Raw genomic sequence first — 15,278 nt, forward strand, 5'->3', positions numbered from 1 at the left:
CATACTGCAGTTATATCATAACAAATATATCAGTTCTCCCATTGAGATGTTTTAAATTTGGAAGTGTAAGCAGCCAGAGGAGCTTGGGCAGAAATTCAGAACGCAAAATGAAAATTTTCCCCTTCTCATCTTCTTCCTCTGCTCATCATCCTTCTCTTTTAATATTGCCAGCAGTAGCCCTCTCTAATGCTCCAATAGCCGTACTTAACATGCAGTCAGAGAAATTTAAAAGAAAAACAGAACAAAACACTCAAGAAACTGCAAGGCAGGTCTTGGTGTCTTATTCCACAGCACTCTTCGCTCTTCAAATACGTTGTAATCTTATCTAAAATATGAACAGACCAGAGCTTTTGCTGAACTGTTAAATATGAAGCAAAAGTAATCACATTGGCCACATCAGCTGGGAGAAAATTGGGCATGCTGCTAAGAATTAATTTTAGCATCTACCTATTTGGAAGGTTGGAAGAAATGAGAAGCATGAGAGGTTAAATGAGGTTATAAGGCAGATTATACTAAATTAGGCTGCATTTCAAGGAAGGAAGGAAGGAAGGAAGGAAGGAAGGAAGGAAGGAAGGAAGGAAGGAAGGAAGGAAGGAAGGAAGGAAGGAAGGAAGGAAGGAGAGGAGAGGAGAGGAGAGGAGAGGAGAGGAGAGGAGGGGAAGGAGATCACATCACTAGACCAGTCTACAAGCTTTAACACTCTTTTGCCCTTAGTGTTTAGTCTATGCAGAACTGCACGTACATGGAAGGTAAACTTCTGAAATGAATCATTTTATTTTATCACTATGAGGTAATATTAGCACATGGCATCCTGAGGAGGCTTCCAAGACCCAATGCCCTAGAAGAGTTACAGATTTTCTCCTGTCTTAGACAACCCCTTTGAAATGTGCTGAATCTCACACAACAAATTCACTTTCGAACTACTCTAGGATATTTCAGTCAAATGGCCTTCTAATACTCCCTTTTAGGGAGAAGGTCTCATTTGCATAGCAAGATATTTTACTATGAAATGACATGCTGATTGATACAGAAAAGGTAATTCATAAACTAACCAACTGTAGATTAACCTAGCAGAAATGCAGAGCAAGTTTATAGGGGTAATTTATGGTTCATTGTGTCAAGCAGACCCAGAAAATGGGATCAAATGAATAAACCACGATTCAGCTAAAATGGGATAAGTATGTCTTGCCCATCATCCTACTAGGATGACAAACACCACATTTTTAGTGAGAAATTGATAGTCTACATTTTATTTCTAAAGCACAAATATTTGACCTGGAGGTTTGATTGGCCAAATCAAATCTGAAATTTTATATGATCCAACTGAATCAGTTCAGATACTTTAGACAACTTCTGGGCTTCCGTGGAACTTTTTTTTTAAAATCAGAAGTCCAGATCAACTCAATTTGGCTGTTCACTTTGGAGGCACAGATTGAATGGAAGTGATTTTCTGGATCAGTTTACGAGTCTGAATCAAATTGGATTGCTGACTTGAATGGAATAGAACCGATGACTCATACCTGATATTGCCTGACTTACACAAATTGCTTATATTCTCAAGGGGAAAAGTCCTTTCCATGCCTTGAAATAAGTGTTTAAGACAGGATTAAAATAGAACAGCCAGTGCTCCCTAAATTGAACTTTCAAGAATTTTAACAGGTGGGCACCCTGTCTGTCAGGCGCAAGCTATCAGAATTGTCTCAGGAAGAAGCTTCATTGTCAGTCACCTATGTCAGAAGAATCTCACCAGATAGACTGTATACTCTTGGGAATGGACAGATAAGGCTTCAGGGATTCTGGGGGAGGTCAGGCCAGTGCCACTTTCCACTGTGTAAGGACTCTAAGCTCAGCCCCCTCTTAACATCTATTCCTGCAGTCTAGCTGGAGAGCCTACCACACCGTTCTAATATTGAGTAAATCCTTAATGAAAATGTTTTGGAGAAAAAGGTATGCAAAGCATTCTGAGTTCTTTAAAAAAAAAAGGGGGGGGGGCTTGGTTCTTAGCCACAATCCAATTCATCCCTGCAGAAATCTATTAGAACAGGGGTGTCAAACTCGCAACGTCATGTGATGTGTCGCGACATATTGTGACTTTTTTTGCCATTGCTGGCAATGAGGTGGGCGCAGTTTCGCTATGATGCATCCGGCCCGCAGTCCGGCAGTTTGACACCCCTGTACTAGAATTTCTCGAACTGCTGGTTCTGAGACAAAATGCATTTTGAAAACATTTCATAATACTGTCAGAGGATGGGAACAATGTACTCCCTTGCTACAAACCTGTACCTCAGAAATGCAAGCCCCAGATCTGCTCAGCATGAACTTAAGGAGTGATTTGTAGCATCACACACATTGCACTTGGGAAAAGAACTGGAAACTGCATTTCTGTGTTTTTGATTTCACACCTGAAATATTTCTGGTTGCTCATATTCCAACATATTAATGTTCCTGTGTCGTCGAAAAATAGATTCTGTTGGTTTTGCAAAACACTTTAAAGCTCTATCAGTGACAGTCATCTCTTCATAACCTTCCAAGATTATTTCTGTCTCTTTCTTTCTCTTATAGACATAGGACAAGAAATTTGGGGAGCCATGTTGAATTAAGCACCTTAATGCATACATTGCTGAAAGCTATGTGCGGAATATTTTGGAGAGGAGGAGTTGATAAGAAAAATAGTTTTGAGAAGTTGGAAATGTTATTTCTGAAACCATTTGGCTTGTAGGTGTATATGTATTATTAATATCAGCATGAATCAATCCACTGCAGGATGAAGGATCATAGTATAATACATCAGTCTACTGTAACTGTAGGTTAGTAGATGTTTTTCAGCTGCCTGGATTAGGGCTGAGAGAGAATAACTGGCTGAAACTCACCCTACTAGCTTTTTGCATCAGGCAAAACTAGAACTCTTGGTCTCCCAGCTTCTAGCCCAGCTCCTTTAACTGCTATGCCATGTATGTGAGTGGATATGTGTGAATGGTTGGAAGGATGGATAGACAGACATAGAAGTACCATTCTTAGAGATGGCTGAAAGATATATTAATGTTGGACTTAGAGTTAAAACCTGAACTTTTCCTGTTGGGAATAACTACAGAGAAATACTGTACAATAAGGGAACAATCTATTTGCTGTTACATATCTTGACTGCAGCTAGGATAGCATTCACGCAAAAATGGAAGAGCGAAGAAATTCCCACAGAGGAAGAGACACTATATAAAATATTATCATGTGCAGAAATGGACAGGCTCACAATGGTATTGAAAGACAAATGTAGATCAGTTTATTTTGAAACCTGGGATAAATTTTACTGCTGGAGGGATTCGAGGAGGACGGTTGGGATTATAGGCTAGCGTTAAGATAGAAATATATGTAATTTTAGGTTAGCAAATAGAGAAATAGATTAAGTATTGCATATAAAATTTAAATGTATATTTAGAGATGAAGAATCGATTGTAAAATGTGGAATAATTTGATAAGAATGTATATACTGGAATGTCATGTTATATCCAATGTTTCTTTTAACTGTATTATAAATAAAATTTTGTAAAAAAAAAGAAAGAAATACCATTCTTAGATTCTTTCCAATACAATGTTTTTTTAACAGATTAACTCTCTGGAAACTCTGGATGGGTGGGATGAAATTTGGAGTTGCAGGCTGAGGGATGGGAAAAAAAAGAAAAGAAAGATAATTTAAAACTGATTTGGATGTGACTGAGGACTTCAGAGAGAAAAGAATCACACCCAGCCCAATTTTCCTGGGGCAATCCTATGGGAAAAGTAGGTTGCAGCTTTTCAGAATGCTGGGATCCTTGTTTCCTTCCATTTTGGCTGAAATTCCTTCCTAGAATAGTCACAAATAATTTGATGTTGCCAGATTTTCTGATGGCCTCATAGAAAGGCATGATATCCTCACAGAATGAATGAAAGACAAATGAAGTTGAGGGCAAGGTAAAGTAAGAAGTTACTGTTTAAAAGGAGAGTGATAGTAAATTGAAACAGATAAAAATACGTATCAGAGAAATTCGGAGTAGTTTTGATTTGGTTCTGTCCCTTGCATGCCTGAGTACACATCCTGACCTTTCTTTCTTCCTAAACAGCCTCAGTTAAGGCAACTTTTTGCAACCTTCCTCTGGTCTGTCTCTTATTGCCACACACACAAATATTGTCTACGTTTAACATAACTTTTCAGCAATTGGAACTTTCTGTCACCAGTTATAACTATACCCAAAGTAGCATATGTAAGTTAGGTGAATGTGCAAGAGAGCAATTTCAGTAATGGCGTGGCCAGTGACCTTTAGCAGAGATGGTGCAATGGATAAGAAATAATTACTTTTGGTCTTATGCTCTCTCTGTGGTTTGGAAAAGCATTGCAAGTGTCTAACCCAAGGAGATTTGTGTTGGAAACTCTCCTAATAGCATAATTGTGTTCTATATATTTTTGTTAAGTGTGAACAGGGAGTGAAGAGAGTGTGTGTGTGTGTGGGGAGAAACGGGCTGGTTGTAGTTAATGCAGCCAGCAACAGTGGACGTGCCTGCCACACAAGATTTATTTTCAGGTCAACCACTATACATTTGCAGCATTGCTACCTTCTGTAGAAGCAGAGCCATGATTTATTATAGGCTTCACTTCCCACATGCCAACTATGTAGGTAAATGGAACTTAGAAAAGAGCACTTTAGATATTTACATTGTGTGGAAGTGGTTCCTCAACCATAAGCCACCAAAAGATTTAATTAACCTTTTTCCTCCAGAAATCTCCGTCCATTGATCATTTCCTTGTTTTATCCCCATCCCATTTAGATTCTCTGTTTCTAAGGCTACAGCAGGGGTAGGCAACTGTGGCTCTTTTATGACTCGTGGACTTCAACTCCCAGAATTCCTGAGCCAGCATGGCTGGCTCAGGAATTCTGGGAGCTGAAGTCCACGAGTCATAAAAGAGCCAAGGTTGCCTACCCCTGGGCTACAGTAGGGGAAATTATCCATTACATCACTTGGGATGGAAAAATGGAGAGATTAGTGATGGGACAGGTGTTTTGTGTGCATAAAGTCTTCGGTTCAGTTTCCAACTTCTCCAGCTTTCTTAAGAAAGACTCCAGCTTTTTGTTCCTGGATTTTTATGGTTAACAAGACGGCTGACTGAACGTTTGCCATAATGTCACCACACAAACTCCACTCTTTATGTCTCTGTGTGCACCTTTGTAATGATACAAATACAAAAGGATGGAACATGAATTGTGGTGTTGCAACATGCTTTGTCCCTTTGTCATTGTGATTGGGAATGGATGGCTAGGAATGCTGTATTAGATGGGCCAATGAGCCTTTATAAGGCCATTTATGATGTGCTGGCAAGAGGAAATTTCTGTTTGGCTTTCTGTGATCAGCTTTCTCCCACTGAACTCCAGCAGCATAGATACTGCCGAGGCAAATCATACTTTCTGGAAGGATCATGCGTTGTGCTTTCTGATAAGAATATTTGTAGCTCAGGATTGAAATTAGGGGTCCCTCATCAGTACACTGAGGATGTTACCTACTTTGGGTAATGAAACATTTCCAAGAAAACAACCAAGTTCAGAGAGCACCAAGGACCCTTCATTGTGCTTTCTCCTCTATGGGATTTGCTTGATGTGACTTAACGCTAATGTTTTGAGGTATTATTATTATATATAAAACAATTTAAATCACATCTGCCAGTTCTTTAGCTGGTGTTAGCCTTCATACACATCAAGGTTAGAACCTAGGACAGTGGTGGCGAACCTATGGCACGCGTGCCAGAAGTGGCACTCAGAGCCCTCTCTGTGGGCACACGCACCATCGCCCCAGCCCTGCCTCCCTCCACGGCCCCTCATCAGCAGCAGCCCCCCCCGGAGGAGAGTCGTTCCTGGGCACAGAGTAGTGCAGCCAAGGACACATGGCAGCTCAGCAGCAGGGACAACACTCCGCCCTCGTGCCCCGTCGCACACAGATGATGCGGGGTGTGGGTGGAGGGTGTGACCACCATGGCACTGCAGGGCTGCCTGAGCAATCTGCGGTGGGCTGTGGAGGTGGTGGGTGGCCCGGCAGGTGGGGCGGGGGCGGGGCAGGGGTGGAGCAGGTGGGGCAGTGCAATGGGGGCAGGGGGCAGAATGGGTTTTGGGCACTCGGTCTCTAAAAGATTCGCCATCACTGACCTAGGATGTAGTAATGTATTGGCTTAGTATACATGCAGATCCAGGCAGTGTAGGGTTTTGCAATTGACAGATGGAAATATTGTCAGTGCTTAGATTTTCTATGTGCTGTCCAAGATTTGTTGGTATGGCACCCAGTGTGCCAATACCCATGGCTTGTTCATACCATAATCTTTCAATTTCAACACATAGCATACCACAGTGGTTCTCAACCTTTTCTAAAGGGGGTCTAAAGGACCCCCTTTAAATACCTTTACCTTTTGTGGCCGTGGACCATGGCCACAGACCCCCAAGATTTAACTCAAGATTTACTTCATAACATTTCTTCAAGCCTTTGTGGACCCCCTGTGATGACATTGCACACACCCAGAGGTCTGTAGACCACAGGTTGAGAACCACTGGCATACCACATAGCTCACCATTCAACACATAGCACACCATTCAACACGTAGCATACCACATCTGGTCTGTAGAAATCCAGAGGACTCTATACATGGGTACAGATAGCTGTCATTCTTGGCTGCAATCTCCTGGTCATGTAGATTTTGCAGACCAGATCTGAGATGCCTATACAGCTCTTCTCTCCCCTCATTTGAGTCCTTTTGAGTTCCATAGCTCTTAATCTACTGTATTTACTTATTTATTGGAGTTTTAACCCCCCCTTTATTATTTCATATGTAACTCAAGGTGGTGAACATACTTAATATTACTCCCTACTCCTGTTTATCCCAGAACAAACAACCCTCTGAGGTGAGCTGGACTTAGAGAGTGTGACTGCCCAAAGTCACCAAGCAGGCTTTCATGCCTAAGGTGAGGCTAAAACTCACATTAATAGCTATACCAAACTGGCTGATATACTGCCGCCTCTTTTATTACTATCTATTTTTCCTATTCTTACCAGACAATATAGCATTTTCAGAGAAGATGAAGAAAAGCTAAGATAAACTTTGCATCTTAGTTTCTTTTTTTGGGGGGGGGAGAAAAGAGGCAGAGTAGGGGTTTAGTTGAGCCAGGCCAGCTTTAATGGAACCACTGGGCCTGAATCATTCAAAGGGTCAATGATGAAGCCATCTTTCATAAGAAATTGAGTTCTCTGGAGAAAGCAGACCTGGGCCACCATTCCAGGCTGACAATTCATCAGCTGAGAATGACCTCATTAGAGAAGTGGCACAACTCTGTTTTGCAAGTGTGCCATTAGGGAATCTTCCTTTTCAATTTCCATGAGTTACATTAACTGCAACGTTCTTCCTATTAGCCACTGGAGTTTATTAAAGCTTTTTTCCCTTGGACTGAACATTTTTACTAGAAAGCCTCCAACTCAATTTATACTACAAAGACATTCTGTAGAAGGAAGACTTCTGAAATCATTTCCAAAAATGCTAGTTTGGAGACCTGAAATGATGGAGGGGGGTGAGGTGAGGTGAGTGGAAATCAATTTATTTTATAAAGGAGGCATGTTTATAATCTATTGGCTGCCAGATTCCTTTCTTTTGTTTCTTGTCCTTGAATTTTGTTCAAGAAGCAGTCACTGTGAAATGGTGCCCTTGATTTAAATTTATTTACAAAATATATGATAGCTTAGTGTTCTCCGATTCAAGAATTGAGCATACATCTGCCTCTTCCTTCTTCCATTTGTGCTGTTTATTTTCCTGTAGTTAGCTTCATCAACTCATCATAAATTCATAAATCTTATTTATTTTTTATCTTGGATATGGCCAGGCTTTCTCTAAAACTTTGCCCTAAAAATAGCCCATATGCCATTAAGTGATGGTATTTTCAAGGAAGCACATACTCTCCTTATGTAGTCCTTTCTCGATTAACTACAATGGAAGATATTCTTTGTAAACCTGAAGGAGCATATTCTTTACTCAACCCATTTAACCCATGGGGAGCTCCCAGGGGAATCTACACCCCTTTTACAACTCTGTAATCCCTTAATTCGAAGTAGAGTTGGAGAAACCGATGGAGCTGAGCATTTACTGGCTGGATGCCCTTCCTGATGCCACAAAGAGTTCACAGCATATATTTTTCCTTTGTGCCCTGAGAGAGAAACATCTGCTGTTACCTAGATTTGTACTGTCAACCTTCTGAGTGGTGCTGTCCCAGGGGAATCTACTAGTCACTCAAATTTCTGGGATATTTGGGAGAGGGAGATCTGAAAAGCTTGTTTTTCTGTGGCAGGACTTTTCTATGGAATTTCCTGACCCATGAAATCTGATCAACCCCTACTTTGTTAAGTTTCAGGAGGCCTCATATTCCTCAAATAAAATGAGGTAGTATTAGTAGAAAAGCTGTTGCTTTATTTTGTTTTGTTTTCCTACATGATGCTGTCATGAACTAGATGATAAGACGAATGCAGAAAACTAGGGTTACAGTTTGGCAAAGGAAGTGACATGTCATTCAAAACCTCATTGGCTAGCTGGGAATATCATTTATGGTCTAGGGAAGGACGTTCAGTCAAGATCTATTTTGAAAATCTGAGGTTTTGATATGAAACATCAATACGTATCTCTTAAATAGGGAACCAAGCAGTTAACCAACCAACCTAAAGTATTTACTACAGCAGTGCAAATGTTTTCATATCTATTAATACCATAGTAATGATTTCTAAATTTACAATTATACACATGTACATAAAAATGTACAAATTTCATGCAAATGTGTCTCTATTTTCAATCAGCTTCAGAAATAGTTTCTCTTTCTTCAGTCAAGGATTGATTGATTGATTGATTATGTGCCATCAAGTCATTTTTAACTCCTAGTAACCACATATATTTTTCTCCATGATAACTTCTTTCCAACCTGTTCTCCCAATGGTGCATCCATCACCACTCTAACTGGATCTCTGTACCTTGCTTCTGGTTTTCTTCTTTTTCCTTCCACTTTACTCAGGATGAGAGTGAAAGCCTTTTCTAGAGGACTATGTTTTTGCATAATGTACATAGAACATAGAATAACAGAGTTGGAAGAGACCTTAGAGTTCATCTAGTCCAGGGGTAGGCAACCTTGGCTCTTTTGTGACTTGTGGACTCCAACTCCCAGAATTCTTGAGCCAGCATGGCTTGCTCAGGAATTCTGGGAGTTGAGGTCCATGAGTCATAAAAGAGCCAAGGTTGCTTACCCCTGATCTAGTCCAACCCTCTGCTTAAGCAGAAGAGTCTATACTATTTCAGACAAATGGTTGTCCAGTCTTCCTAAAAACCTACAGTGTTGGAGCACCCACAACTTCTGAAGGCAAGGCATTCCAATGATCAATTGTTCTCACTGTTAGGAAATTTCTCCTTAGTTCTAGGTTGCTTCTCTCCTTGATTAGTTTCCATCCATTGTTTTTTGTCTTTCCTTCTGGTGCTTTGGAAAGTAGTTTGTCCCCCTCATCCTTGTGGCAGCCTTTCAAATATTGGAACACTGCTGTCATGTTACCCTAGTCCTTCTTTTCATTAGACTAAACATACCCAATTCCTTCAACCATTCTTCATATGTTTTAGCCTCCAGTCCCCTAATCATCTTTGTTGCTCTTCTCTGCATTCTTTCCAGAGTCTCGACATCTTTCTTATATTGTGGTGACCAAAACTGGATGCAATATGTGGCCAAAATAGGATGATTTGAGCCTGATTGTTTGTGTCTCAAGTGAGAACTCTAGGTTGATCCTACCAGCTACCATTCCCTAACCAATAACATTTGTCAAGTGGCTTTGAGGGACACTATAGGCAGCAGCACCCAAATAAATACATATACTTGACTACATATACTGTGACTTGCCTAATAATTTCCTTTATTCAGATCTTTATCCAGGAACAGAGACAGTGGGTAAACCCATAATGTTTTCTCCATCCATTTATGAAGTACAGATACGACAGGTAAATATATATCAAACTTTGAAATAAGTTAAGAACTGATTCCATGAAATAAAAGAGAGAAAAGTTTCAAAGGTGGGTTTCTTTTTCTCTCTCTTCTTTTTGGCAGTATAAATGTGGGGCTAGGGAAATAATTTTTGCAGCCTTATTTGAATGACTGCTCTGTCTATATACCTAATTCCTTTTTACTGCTAGAAGCACATTTGACAAGGCATTAGTCAAGGAGGCTTTGACAAATATTGAGTTATGCTGTAGGTTAGACAAAGGTCCTCTGCACTGAATTGCTATGAATCACCTTTTTAAGTAAGCAAATACAAAGTGTATCTGTTTCTTTCTCCAAATAATAATATTCCTTTGGAAGTTTTTCCCCCCAGTTCCTTACTGCCTGAGTCCAACTGGACTCTAAGCAGTTGATAACATGTATAATAAAATATAACAGCAATAATAATTCATATGAACAATGTATAAATAATAAAACTAGTATGGACATACAATAGAAGAGCATTGGAGCTGAACTAATTCTGAGATGGTAAATCTGTATTTGAGGATATATGAGCCCATGTATCAAATTAGACACAGGGAAGTAGAAATGTTCTCCATGAATGAAGAAGCTGTTTTTTTTTGTTTATAGATGGAGAGAGAGAGGGAGGGAGGGAGGGAGGGAGGGAGGGGGAGAGAGAGAGAGAGAGAGAGAGAGAGAGAGAGAGAGAGAGAGAGAGAGAGAGAAGAATTTTGGGAGTTGAAGTCCACATGGCTTAAAGTGGCTGGGGTTGAGAAACACTGCTCTATGTGATCAAAGCTGCTACTTCACTTACAAATAGGAAAAAAAATCAGATTAAAATCTGAACATGTAATTTTTTGATCCACAGCTCACTCTTCTAAAATAAAACCATTTTATTACTCAAAATGGATGTTTACTGGAGCAGCTCAGGAAAATAACTTGAGACCCTGAGGTTTTTTTTCCTTTTAGGGGATTTATTGTGTTCTTAGTTATATTGATATGAGCCACCCCAGTTCTCTAAGATGAGTGACCATACAGATCTTTTAAATAAATAAATGGATCGCTTATCCCTCAATTAAAAGTAGATAATCTTTTTGGAGGAGCCAGGGACTCTTTTGGGCTTGGAAAAAAGTTGGTGCAACCACTGACCAAACTGGCCATTATGGCAGGTGGTCACAAAACAAGATGAGCTACAGTATTTGGAGGGGCCCTCGACAAAATGCATTGAAAGCATGCATTGGAATCTCCATCACTGAGGCACGATGTCTATTCAAGAGTTTGGTGAGCTTGTTTCAGTGACCTTTCCAAGTGATCTGAGAAGGTGTACAAATTTATGATGATGCTTCCACTTTAACACTGAAGCAGTTATATAGTAGTTGAAAGTAGTTGTGATGTCTCCCTTAGACAACTCTTCTGACTCTTCCTCAGAGGCCGGCTTGAGGGAGGATGAGCTCATTCCTGCCATGTCAGGGACTGGGTTAATTAATGACTCAGAACAGCCAGCCAAAAGAGATTTATCGGAGGCTTCGGCTGAAGACAGTTTGTAGCGGCAAATGGTCAGTGAAGAGAAGGAGGAGGAGGAGGAGGAGGAGGGGGAGGAGCCTTCCATAATAGGTCTGAGAGCACGCATGGCAGAGAAAAGATAGCAACAACGGAGATCTGCCAGATTACTTGGGAGAAGACCCTGCCCATCTTTTTTTTTTTTTGCTAGCTGCTGTTTATTAAAATCTGTGTATTTGTAAATATATAGTTACTTGTGTTTTTATGTAAGGCATTTAGCAACTTAATTTTCATAGCTGCTCTTTAATAACTTATTTATATATTTATAAATATATAGTTATTAATATGTGGCTTAGCTGGTTAACTATTTTATTGTTTTTTTAAAAAAAATATTTTATTAATTTTTTTAACATAATCACCTTAATATTCGGTAAACAGTGTGTTGTCTGGGTTTACATTTAAGAAACATTCACTAACAGTTGATTTCTATAATCTATAATCCACGTACTTGATTTCCTCTTTTTCCCATAATATTCTCTTTTACCAAACTTAAGTTGATACAATTCTTGTTGTTTTAATGAATGATGATTGAGTATAAAAGTTTTCTAATATTTCTACAGATAATAATCACATCAATATAATGTTCCTTTTCTATCTAGTCCAGTGGTGGCGAACCTATGGCACGGGTGCCAGAGGTGGCACTCAGAGCCCTCTCTGTGGGCACGCGCGCCGTCGCCCCAGTCCTAGGCCTTCAGCTGGGTTTTATAAAACCTTTTCACTTTAGGCCTCCGCCGCCGTGTGCAAAAAAAAAAAAGGTTCAATCAGTCAATTTCAACTTCTCGCGGGAAAAAAAAGATCTTGCAAAGTTGGGATTGATTGATTGAACTTTTTAGTCCCACCCAGTCTGCCATTACCACCGCAGCCACGCCCACCCAATGGGCCACACCCAGCCAATGGGCCACACCCACCCGGCACTCGACGATGCATAAGTGGGTTTTGGGTTGCAGTTTGGGCACTCAGTCTCTAAAAGGTTCGCCATCACTGATCTAGTCATTCTGCTTGTCTCATCATGGATCCTGTTTACAGTTCTTGTTTACATTTGTTTTTCCCACAATGTTCTTGATGGGCTGCACTGGAAAGCTATTTATCACTGCAGGCAGAGGGAGGCATTGCTAGGAGCAACGTGTTTGGTCTATGGCTGTGTGTTCCTTGTGCTTCCAGCTTAACTTTGTGTCTTGGAGTTTCTGAACTTCTCTTGCCAAGTGAGATTTTGTGGATGTATTTCAGTTCGGCCTGGTGGAGTTAAGTTTGGTTGGTGGAGTTATTTGTTGGAGCAACTTTCCATTTGTTTTATGGACTATTGGCCATTGCTTTGTGGATTAACCTGAGCCTGGATTTATTTGGGACAATTTTGAGGCTGGGTGAAGGGAATTACTGGGGAACAGTAATAAATTCTCCAAAACCACACTTTGTGTGTGTGTGGGAGAGAGAGAGAGAGAGTGAGTGGGGCAGCACAGTAGTTGGCTTTGACTTAGAATATTAGAGACATTCAGAAATAAGGTTGTTTGCATAAAACTCACGTGCAATAGCACTATAATCCCATGTAGATTTAATGTTAACAATCTTTTCATCTCTGTCTTTTATCTATCTGTCCATCTATCCATCATCTATCATTTATCATCTATCTATATTTATCAATCTATTTATCCATCCATCCAGTAATCCATCCATCCCTCCCATCCAGACATTCATCCATTCAGTTTGTCAGATTTCTATCCCACCTTTTATCTCCAAAGTGTTATATAGGGACTTCCCTTTATTTGTATCCACACAACAGCAAGCCTGAGAGGTAGCCTGGACTGTGAGAGTCTGCATGACTAAGGGAGAACTTGAATCTAGTTCAACAAATAGAAAGCTGGGATTGTCCAGAAAATCTGATGAAGTTATGACAGAACTTTTCAATCCTAGGAAAATGTTCAGTTGTCTTTCAGGGTCAAAGCCTATTACATCTGTTCAAAATTGTTACTGATCCAATAGTTCCCTTGTAATTCAAGCTATATTTTTGACTTTGACTTTTCATTCAATCACCAAGGCTGATGACTCCTAAGAAATATATTCTTGATTCAGTGTACCTGAAAAGTAGATTGTAGTTTTTCTTCATCCTCTAGAAGGAAAATAGAAAGTGCTGCAACCACTCTAGTTTGGCTTGATGATGCTATTGCAGTGCTCATGTAATTCTGTGATATAATCACACAATTCAATTGGATTATTGATATGATCAGCAAAAGGAAAACATTTATTTTTTTATTTTTATTTTTAAAAAAATGCACCAAAGCATACTGAAAAGCACAATCAGGAAAATCAGAAAGATGAGGAATTATGGTTGGTCACAGAGTCAGCCAGATGTTTAGACTGGATTTGACATTTATGTCTATATATCAATTCCTTCCCAAGGACCTGGGATAGGCAAATGCTGTTTGATGGTTTTAAAGGTATAATTATAAGGTGTATCAAGTAAAGCTGTCTTTGTAATAGATTCTCCTTGTAAAGGAGATAGGATATCCTGGTAGATGTTTTTGAAGTTTGATAGCCATGACCTGACTTATTCAGTATTGTTGACAGAGGAATCAGTGCAATGACAAACAGTAGTGGTGATAGTGAGTCTCCTTGAAAGATTCCTCTCTTGATACTAATCTCTTCCAGTCTGCCACCACTGACCAGCAACTATGTCTTCCATTGTGCCATTATTATTTTTTTGCACAAAGATTCTGATGTTTCTTACTGGCTCCTCCTCTTAGGCTCTTGATTATCCAGTCATGTGGTAGAGAGTCAAATTCCTTCTTTTAATCAATCCAAGTTACATTCAAGTTGGTCTTCCTTCTCTCACAATTTTCCAAAATCATCTTAACAATTAGGACCTCAGTTTTTGTTTCTCTGCTGTTTGCTTTCTGCTCAGACAGAAAGATTATTCCAAACTCTTCTTTACACAGAGTATTTTCCAGAGTATTTAGGTTTTTGCAAGGAGCCGAAAGCGTCTGTATTCACAAAACCTCCCCAAAAAACAACCCCCCCATAATTTGGCAAACTATAACCAATAATTTTAACAGATGTTGACTGATTTCTCCCACATTTAAAATCTATTCCAATGCTTCTTTTTAGCTTCCATTATTTTTAATTGAGATAATTATACAATTATACCCAATCGATGACAGATTTCAGTATATGACGTATCAGTAGATTTGTTCATAGTTTAAGAAGTCTCCTCAACTAATTAGTCCTTGGAGAATGTCTATACGGTTCTTGTAAAAGATGCTTCAGAAATCTCTGGAATTTGCATGGTATTAAATTGATTGAAGCAAAATTTGGTGCCATCTGTTCTACTGGCCCATCTCGTTGGTGCTGAAACCACAGCACCCAATCCTCAATTTAATCCAGCTTTTGGCGTAATAGGTAACTAACTAAGTTAGTTAGTTAACACTGAGGATGTTAACTAGTTAGGGTAATGAAATGTTTGCAAAAAGGACCAAGAGAGCACCAAGGACCCCTCATTTCAACGCTGAGCTACAAATATTCTCCTTCATTGGTACTAAGGTATTTAAACTAACTTAAACATAGTTAAACAAACTTTACTTCCTTCCTTTCAAATGCACCGAGAAGGCTTGTATCAAAGAAGGGGATCTAATTTATATGACATATAATATTACAGATTTGGAAATGGTTCATCAAAGTTATTAACTTCTACTGTTAGAGAGGAAAAGATTT

The sequence above is a fragment of the Protobothrops mucrosquamatus genome, unplaced genomic scaffold (assembly GCF_001527695.2).
Source record: "Protobothrops mucrosquamatus isolate PMUCROS unplaced genomic scaffold, P.Mucros_1.0 scaffold2777, whole genome shotgun sequence".
NCBI lineage: Eukaryota > Metazoa > Chordata > Lepidosauria > Squamata > Viperidae > Protobothrops > Protobothrops mucrosquamatus.